The sequence below is a fragment of the Rhinopithecus roxellana genome, chromosome 2, assembly GCF_007565055.1.
Source record: "Rhinopithecus roxellana isolate Shanxi Qingling chromosome 2, ASM756505v1, whole genome shotgun sequence".
In the NCBI taxonomy this organism is placed as follows: Eukaryota; Metazoa; Chordata; class Mammalia; order Primates; family Cercopithecidae; genus Rhinopithecus; species Rhinopithecus roxellana.
The window spans coordinates 150,537,128-150,546,730 of record NC_044550.1 but is presented as its reverse complement, the minus strand read 5'-3'; the positions used below and the strand labels follow the sequence as shown (position 1 = coordinate 150,546,730).

Below are 9,603 nucleotides of genomic sequence, written 5' to 3'. Positions count from 1 at the left end.
TTGCTTAGACCAGGTGAGAGAAAACTCAGGACTGTTAGACCCTCTGTTTTAAAAAAAGTGTTAAATGTACCCTTTCCAAAAAGGAACATTGCCCATAACCAGTCAAATTGCTGTAACTATTTGCCAACCTTGTATCAATAATGTTGCAATCCTTCTAAAAAACGCCTCTGTCTCTGCCAATATATATGAAACCTTAACTTCCCTACTTGTGAATGCTTACTCCATTCTTTTAGAGTTGGTGTTTCCAGGTGGTCCATTCTCACACTCTGCACTTGAATAAATTATTTTTAAATTAGATTCTGACCTTTTTGATTATTTTAGATTGACAGCTCTGATCAATTAGATCACTCCCCTAGATACTATAATAGCCTTCCCCCACAACCAGAAGCTGTTCCCTGTCTCAGTGAATGGCACCAACTTGTCCATTTGTCCAAGACAGAGACTCAGGAATCTTTTTTTTTTATTCCTCCCCCATTCTAGTGGCTCTCAAATTCATTCTCTCTGTGGCTACCCAATTGATCTTTATAAAGTACAAATTTGTACACATGTCACTCCTTTGCTAAAACCCCTTAAATGATTCCCTATTGACCAGAGGATAGTCCCAACCCATCCCCCCCCCATGCGATTTTAAGGCTCCTTGCAGTTCACCTCCACCTCCCGCCATCCCTCCTTCCCAATGGCACTTGCGGTCAAATTGCTGTAATTTCTGAAAGGTACAGGAATGTCCCTTTGATCACTGCGCCTGAAACACCCTTCAGTCTTTTCTTCCCTGACAAGCTCTTACTGCTCCATCAGGTCTCTGATTAGATTATTTCCTGCAAGTAGCTTCTCAGATTCCCTGCCTACAGCTTCTTACAACCCCACCAGACCTTATCACACAGTAATGTAATTACTTTTTCCTCCATTTCACCACTAAACTAAGCTGCTGACTTGTGCCCAAAAGGAAGCGCATTTGGAAAGAGATCAAGTTTTCAACTCAGAGATACCTGGGATCTAAATCCAGGTCTTGCATTTACAAGTTATGTGCACTTCAACAAGTTTCTTAACCTGACTGGCTGCATCTCAGTTTCCTATCTGCAAAGAAAGAGGATCATAATGAAAATTAATGAGACAATGTGTGTAAAGCATTTTGCAGGTAGCCAGGCACTTAGTAAATGCTCAGTAAATAGTAGTTACAAATGGTAACCCTCTGCCTTAAAGCTCCTCCCAGACTGGACTCCTCCCAAGAGAGTGGACAGCTCTTATCACACCAACTAGAGACAGATGAAGAAGAAAACTATAATTTTTCCTAACCCCAGAAAGTTTCATATTAGCTGTATATATTCACAGAGTTTATTTGACTGGTCTGCTTCATGCCTGTTTATCTGTTTGAACATGCTTCATGCCACCAGTGTAATCGAAGAATAGCATAAAAGTATTTTGAACAACATATAGCATTTTGAAATGATGTGTTCCTTTCTTATTATTTGTTGAAAAAAATGTGATTTTAAAACATTAAAATATTTGAAACTATCTTAGGGCTAAGGGACCATAAATAACTGAAAACAACAAACCCTCACTTATAGCCAAGATCCTTGACATTTTCCTTTAGCATCTTTTTACCAGAAAAGATAAATTGTAAAACAAATTGTTAGGAATTTTACCACACTTTCTGCCACCATCTACTATAATAGTGATATAACTAAGCAAGTGAACAGCTAGTATAATAAGACAGGCCCCAGGAATCAGGAAAATCTATATCTTGTATAACATAGCGTTAGATAATTAAGATTAGGGTTTTATTTGTTTGGTCGGTTTTTTTTTTTTTAATTTATCATACACATCTTTTTTACAATTTATCATACATATCTTAGACTAACAGATTATTAGAACTAGAAAATATATAGCATTCTGGAGAAAAGGAGAAGATTGAATACATACACGCTTACTTTCACTACCTCCAAATTCCACAAAAAATGATAGTAAAAAAAGATGGTTGTAAAACATATAAGATACTTATGGGAGAGGAAACATCACAACAAACTGAAAGCTGGAAAACAGTGGATGAGAGGCAACTTACTCAGACAGCTGATTTAGACCTCAATCGTAAACCTGCAGGAGAAAGCTAGAAAGCAACCCAGTTTCACTACAGAATCCAGAAAGTCTCTGGAATAAGCAGCACCAGGTACCTCTGAAAGTAGGGACAAAACTAAAGCCATTGAAGGACTGGGTTGGTTAGTGTAAGAAGCAATTAGAACTTCTGATCACTCATTTTCACTCAGTGTAGCAAACCAAATGCCTCCCTAACACCCCATCCAAACACTGGAGGTTTACTCACTTCAGATAGAAAAAAGAGTTCCAGGACTAGGAGTTATTAGGCACAGTTGAGGGAGTACTATGCTGAACCCAGTCATATTAACAGAACATTGACATGCCGAATGTTGAGAAGACACTCCTTCCCTTCCAGTCTCTTCTTCAGCTCCAGAGTGAAGAGAGCCAGCACTGTATATTTTAAGCAGGAAATGTAAAAATACTTCTCTAGGAAACATGAGTAGTCCTAATTAATATATATTAAGGATACTCACAAAATGACCCTGGCAAATCATCCTCCGGGAATCCCATAGTCAACAAGCTTAGAGCTCTTAAATATTAGCAAGTGGCCAAAGATCACCAGATATCTGAGGGAAAGCTATGGCATGAAAGAAACTAAAACAAAGTAATAAACAGGAAAATCAAATTAAAGAAATAGAGACTACTGTAGGAAGAATAAATCCTTAAATGACTATAATTAATGTATTCAGACAAATAGGAAAAGTTATTTTATTCATAAGACAATAATAAGATGTTCTCTTTAAAAAAGAAATATTCTGGAAATTAAAAGTTCTTGGAAATCGCATGTATAATAGTAGAAATAAAAACTCAGCAGAAGAGTTGGAAGATAAAGTTAAGAAAATCTTCCGAAAGTAGAAAGCAAAAATACGTAGAGCTCTGCTTTGGCAGCATATATATTAAATTTGAATGATACAGAGAAGATTAGCATAGCGCATTGCAAGGATGACACACAAATTCATAAAGCATTCCTTAAAAAAAAAAAAAAAACACAGAAAATAACAAGTGTTGGAAAAATTGTGGGGAAGCTGGAACCCTTGTGCACTGTGGGTAGGAATGTAAAAGAGTGCAACCACTATAGAAAACAGTATGGCAGTTCCTCAATAAATTAAACATAGTTACTATATGATCTGGCAATTCCACTTTTGGGTATATTCTCAAAAGAATTGAAAGCAGAGATTCAAATAGATATTTGTACACCCATGTTCATAGTAGCTTTATTCACAATAGTCAAAAGGTAGAAGTAACCCAAATTTCCACTCACAGATGGATAAACAAAATGTGACATATACATAAAATGGAATTTATTCAGCCTTAAAAAGGAAATCCTCACACAGGCTACAACATGGATAAACCTCAAAGACATTATACCAAGTGAAATAAGCCAGTCACAAAAAGACTAATGTATGATTCCACTTATATGAGGTACCTGGAGTAGTTAAATACATAGAGACAGAAAGTATAACAGTGGCTACCAGGGGCTGGGAGCAGGGTTTAGTGAGGAGTTATTGTTTAGTAGTTACAGAGTTTCAGTTTGGGATGATGAAAACATTGAGATGGATAGTGGTGATGGTTGCCTGACAATGTGAATGTGCTTAATTCCACAGAGTTATACACTTAAAATGGCAAATCTTATGTATATTTTACCACAATAAAAAATACTGTCACTAACTTAAGTGATATAGTGGCAAACATTAAAAGAAGTAACTCAGAGTTGGAAGTAGTTTCTTCCAAGGATGGGCAAATGTCAGAGGAAGGGCTACTGTTTTTCAAAGAAGCTTTTGTAAAACTATTTATCTCTTTAAATTATGTGCATGTGAAACTGTGGTAACAATTTGACAAATAACACTAATAATGAACTTGAAGACTGAATGTAATGAACAAATAACACTAACAATGAACTTGAAGACTGAGCGTGACGGCTCATGCCTGTAATTCCAGCAATTTGGGAGGCCAAGGTGGGTGGATTGCTTGAGCCCAGGAGTTTGAGACCAGCCTGGGCAATATAGCAAAATCCTGTCTCTATAAAAAACATAAAAATTAGCCAGGTGTGGTGGCATGCACCTATAGTCCCAACTACTAGGGAAGCTGAAGTGAGAGGATCACCTGAGCCTGAAGAGGTTGAGCCTGCAGTGAGCAGTGGTGGTGCCACTGCACTCCAGACTGAGCAACACAGAGAGACCCTGTCTCAAAAATAAATAAATAAAATAAACTTGAGATATTTTTAATTCCTTCAATTTCATGGAGAGAGGAGGACCTTTGGCCAAAGTAATCTAAAACAGCAAGTGGCAGAATAAAGACTTGAACCAATATGTTCTAAATCAAAGTTCAGCATCTCACCACCACAAGCATTGTAGTTTATGATAGCATCTTCCTTAGTACCCTAAAATAAACTTTTCTGGGTGTCCTGCCTTAAACCTTCTTAAATTACATTTCTTAATGTTTTATAAAATGCCTAATAATACTGCAGATTTTTCCATTTTTACCTAGCATTATTTAATACCTAATGACATATTTTCTAATCCAAATACGCTTTTGAAATAATATACTTTTCCTGACTTTTTTCTTTATCTTCGTACTTAAAATTGAATAGGATTTTGGGGTCCTATGTTTAGTGTTGCTCCTTAAATAGTTGGAGAGACTTTGCTATTGCTGAATAAGATACTGTTCTTTATTTCTTTTCTTCTCTTCTTCTTCTTTTTTTTTTTTTTTTTTTTTTTTTTTTTGAGACAGATTCTCGCTCTGTTGCCCAGGCTGGAGTGCAATGGCATGGTCTCGGCTCACTGCAACATCTGCCTCCCGGGTTCAAGCAATTCTCCCACCTCAGCCTGCTGAGTAGCTGGGATTACAGGTGCATGCCATCACGCCTGGCTAATTTTTGTGTTTTTAGCAGAGATGGGGTTTTACCATGTTGGTCAAGCTGGTCTCAAACTCCTGACCTTGTGATCCACCCGCCTCGGCCTCCCAATGTCCTTTATTTCTTTTTTTTTTTCTTTTTCTTTCTTTTTTTTGTTTTTTGGAGACAGTCTCCCTTTGTCACCCAGGCTGGAGTGCAGCGGCACCATCTTGGTTCAGTGCAACATCCGCGTCCTGGGTTCAAGCAATTCTCCTGCCTCCCGAGTAGCTGGAATTACAGGCGTGCACCACCGTGCCCAGCTAATTTTTGTATTTTTAGTGGAGATGGGGTTTCACCATGTTGGCCAGGCTGGTCTCAAACTCCTGACCTCAAATGATCTGTCTACCTTGGCCTCCCAAAGTGCTGGAATTGCAAGCATGAGCCACCATGCCTGGCCAGGCCTTTATTTCTTGAGTGGGATATTTTATACTGAGTCCAAAGAGCTACCCATGGTCACCTTTAAGACAACAAAAAGCATTGCCAGTTTCAATTAAACTCAAGTCACTAGTCTAATATTAATTTTAATGTTAATTTTTTCCATTAGAAATATGATATCATTATAAAGAGCATTTAGACTAAGGAATGATATATAATTTACCATGCTTCAGACTTTGCATTGAAGCCCTTATGTGCACATCGCTTCCAACAGTACTCCATTAGTTATCAGTTGAACATATATTAATGGACATCCATGAAATATTTTTTAAAGAACTGTGAGGACCTGTCATAAGCATATCCTCCAACACCGACAAAGTGCCTTTTCCCAGAATAATGTGCTTGATAAGTTATCAATGTGAAAACTCTAAATAAGATCGATTATGCTTTTAAGATATCATCCCTTATCAAAATAGTGTAGATTACCGTGTATGGTTTCTTGTCTTATGTGACTGTTTCAGCAAGGTTGTGTGCTTCTTGAAGGCAAGGTAATACAGGACTACACACATAATAAGTGATCTTTAAGCATTTGTAATAAGTAAAGAATCAGAACAAGGACTCATGGAAAGTTACAGCTGAAATGGGGCTTAGGGATCCATGGCCCACCTACCTCTTTTCACAGTAAAGGAAATAGTAATTGATATTTGAATGTATATTTATGTGGGATATTTCATATGCATTTACTCACAGCAGCCCCTCTAAATAGGTACTGTTATTACCTCCTATTAAAGATATTAAAAAGAAGATCAGAGAGGTCAAGTAACGTACTCAAGGTCACATAGCTGGTCAGTGCTTACACTTGGACTGTAGCCAAGGTGATTGGAGTCCAGAGCCTGTGCTTTGCTAAAGTCTAGAGATAGATGTTAGCTCATTTACATGTGATCATATGACTGGCTGCTAACAGAGGCAGGCCTAGAATTCAGATTGGTTTGTTGCCCAGAGCAAAAGCTTATCTTGGGACCCACTGATGCATATTTTAAGTTAAAAATAAGTTTCTGTCTAGGCATGCTCTTGGCTATAATTTCTCATTTTTATATAGCAAAATTTGAAAAGACTACATATAAATTACTCCTGCAAAATTGTCTCTCTGAAACATATATCTCAGAGCTGAAAAAAGTTAGCATTGATTTGCTTCCATTTCTTAAATAAGGAAACCGGCTCAGAGAGATGAAGAGACAAATCCGAGACCATCCCACAGCTAAGGGAAGGTAGGCAACTGGTACCAGGTCCCTTGCTTCCTGGGGAGGCAGAGCTGCCTCCCCCACATTCTGGTTCCATGTGTCAACAGAGTCTTCTATTCCCTGTGCTCTATAAATCCATATTCCAGATACATCCTTCTGGAACTTTCCATTTCCCTAATTACTTTCATCACATTTTCAATCTCTGATTTACTCCTTATCTATTACTGTCTATAATATCAGACTCAATTTATGCACATCCTCAGATTAGCTCTTGCCATCTGCCCCCTGCCATTTGCTCAGTAGAAAGCCCTGGCCACTGCCACCATTGCCTCTCCGCCCAACACTGCAGGATATCTGTTCATTCCATGGGGGGAGGCCAGAGGCTGTGTGGCTTCCCTTGGGCCCCACATGGGAGCAGCTGTAACTGCTCCAGCATCAAATTCAGCTTACTGACTCTCTGAGGCCCTGTGCTGTGCAGCATGGGATGTGGATTTCCCATCAGCTATCCCAAGCAGTCAAATCACACGACAAAAATGGGGCAAACTTTGACCAATGAGAGACATAACACATGATGGAACCAACAGACAAGTTTATTTCATTTCATTTCTTTCCCATGACTTTTCCATGGACACCTTCAAGACATAATGGTTTCATGTAGCCTATCGGGAGACATCCTTATAACCGAAATATCAGCTGCATTTTCTTTTGAAGCTTTTTCCAGTGCAGTAATGTTCTACAACTCTCTCTCTATGGCCCCTCACTCTTGCTACCCTGGGGTTGCACTCCCCAGTAAAACAATGGCAAGAACACTTTACCCTATGCCTATCACAAAAGCTTCATAGCAGTGAGCGAGTTTTGGAGGAATAAAACTCAAATTAAAAATATCTTTGGCTGGCCACAGTGGTTCATGACTATAATCCCAGCACTTTGGGAGGCCAAGGCAGGCGGATCATTTGAGGTCAGGAGTTCAAGACCAGCCTGGCCAACATGGTGAAACCCCGTCTCAACTGAAAATACAAAAATTAACTTGATGTGGTGGTGGGCACCTGTAATCCCAGCTACTTGGGTGGCTTAGGCAACAAAATCGCTTGAATCCAGGAGGCGGAGGTTACAGTGAGCCAAGATCACACCACTGCACTCCAGCCTGGGTAACAGAGCAAGACTCTCTCTAAAAAAAAAAAAAAAAAAAAAAAAAAATCTTTCACAAACTCATTTGGCAATTGTGGTGGGTGAGCATTCTTTTCTGAGATCTCCTGAGTCCTGGCAAGGACGAGAAGGGACACACAGAGGTTGGAAAGGAAGAGGTTAAGGGAACTGTAATACTCACCATGGATCTTCATTTCTTTCCTCCACTTTCAAACACTTCAGCTCTCAGTAGATTATTTTTGAACCTAGGAGAGGAGGTCCTCAAGTGAGGGGAGGTCATGGATGTGTATATTCTTCTAGGATATCTACAATATCTAGGCAATTAACTTAGAGTGTGGAATCTTTGGGTTGCTGTTAAATTCAATGCAGAGGGCCAGGTGCTCCCTCCCCTTTGAAAGTGAGGTATTGCTACCCACTCTGATTCTGGAGGAGGGAAGAGGTTTCACTGACAGGAAGGAAGAAAGCCTTTGGAAAGGAGCCGGCAGCCCTGGAAGTTGAGCCAGCAGCACATGGCTCTGAGTGTCCAGCTACGGAGGGGACCTGGGCAGGACTCAGGCAACCAGGCATCTGGTATGGGCACCTCTGCTCAGGTTATAACTGCTACTATCTACTGAACATTTTCTACAGTAAACACTACTTTAAATGCTTTACAAAAGTTAACTTATGTAGTTCTTGCCATAAACTGTAAGATAGGTAATATTATTATCTACACTTTATAACTAGGGAAGCTAAGACAAGGTGGCACAGGAAGGTTCAGTAACTTCCCCAACCTCACTCAGCTTGAAAGGGGCAAAGCCAGGATTCAAATCCAGTCAAACTGACTCCAGAATCTACTCTCGTAGCTATTGTGACACTGTAATACTGTCAGGGAAGCTGCAGAAACCCCAGCCCATGGAGAGGACAGAGCAAAACCTTCTTCTGTGGTCCTTCCTAAGCTATTGTCTCTCGGCTTCAAACATATCCTATACTCGGCTTTGTGATGCTGTTGCTAGGGCTCTGCCAACCACATTTCAGCTTTGTCAACTGGCTTGTCTTTAGCCTTGCCAATGGGGGCTCCATGGGAGACTTGCAAGGCTGGAAGAGGAAGAAGGGGCCTGTCTCCTTCCTGTGGGCTTCTTGTTCCTCTCTGTCTTCCTGCTCCAGTAAGCAATATTTCAGTAATTCTTCTCCACTCTGCAGGAGCCATGCCTTCCTGCAGCAGCAGCTAAATCCAATTTACAGTTTTTCCAGCATTTATAGAACCACCTTCATCACATTCTCTTCAGAAACATCCACCACTAACTGGCTGGAGGTCCCTCCTTAGAGATTAGGGTCCCAGTCGCCAGGCCCCCTCCTCTGAACTCAGAAACGCCAGTTCAGCTGAACAGACCTCCTCCTCAGAGACCTGAGTTTCAACCCCATGGGGCCCTTACTCTAAATTTGTAAGTTTTCATCATTTCAACCTCTTTTCTTTGTTTCCTCTGTCCTAGGAGTGGTAGAGTCACTTCCTGCTGTTGCCACCTCCATGATACAAAATTAACTTGATGTGGTGGTGGGCACCTGTATGATACAGAGTTCTTCTTTTGTCTTTTACCTAGTCAACAATTATTCATATGAAATTTTCTAAGTCAAAATAACTGTTGTGTTTTCTCCTTCTTGACTAGACCCTAACAAATATACCATCTTATGGTTAATCCTGGCACTTGAATTTGCATCAGAGTTTAATAATTTCTCAATAGCTCGTGACATATTGCCAAAGTTGGGGGAAGGTATGTGTGGAATAAACCCAGCCAGTAAAAATTCTAGGAAAACAAACAGATTCAGATCAATTTACAATGTGACATCCTCAAGAAAATAATGCTAAATTCCTCACACCTG

At 39.8% G+C, this 9,603-nt stretch overlaps 1 pseudogene; it reads left to right on the top strand.

Moving 5' to 3' along the window:
* The first annotated feature begins 2,967 nt into the window (after positions 1–2,967).
* On the top strand, positions 2,968–3,068 carry LOC115896064 (annotated as a pseudogene).
* Positions 3,069–9,603: the final 6,535 nt, after the last annotated feature.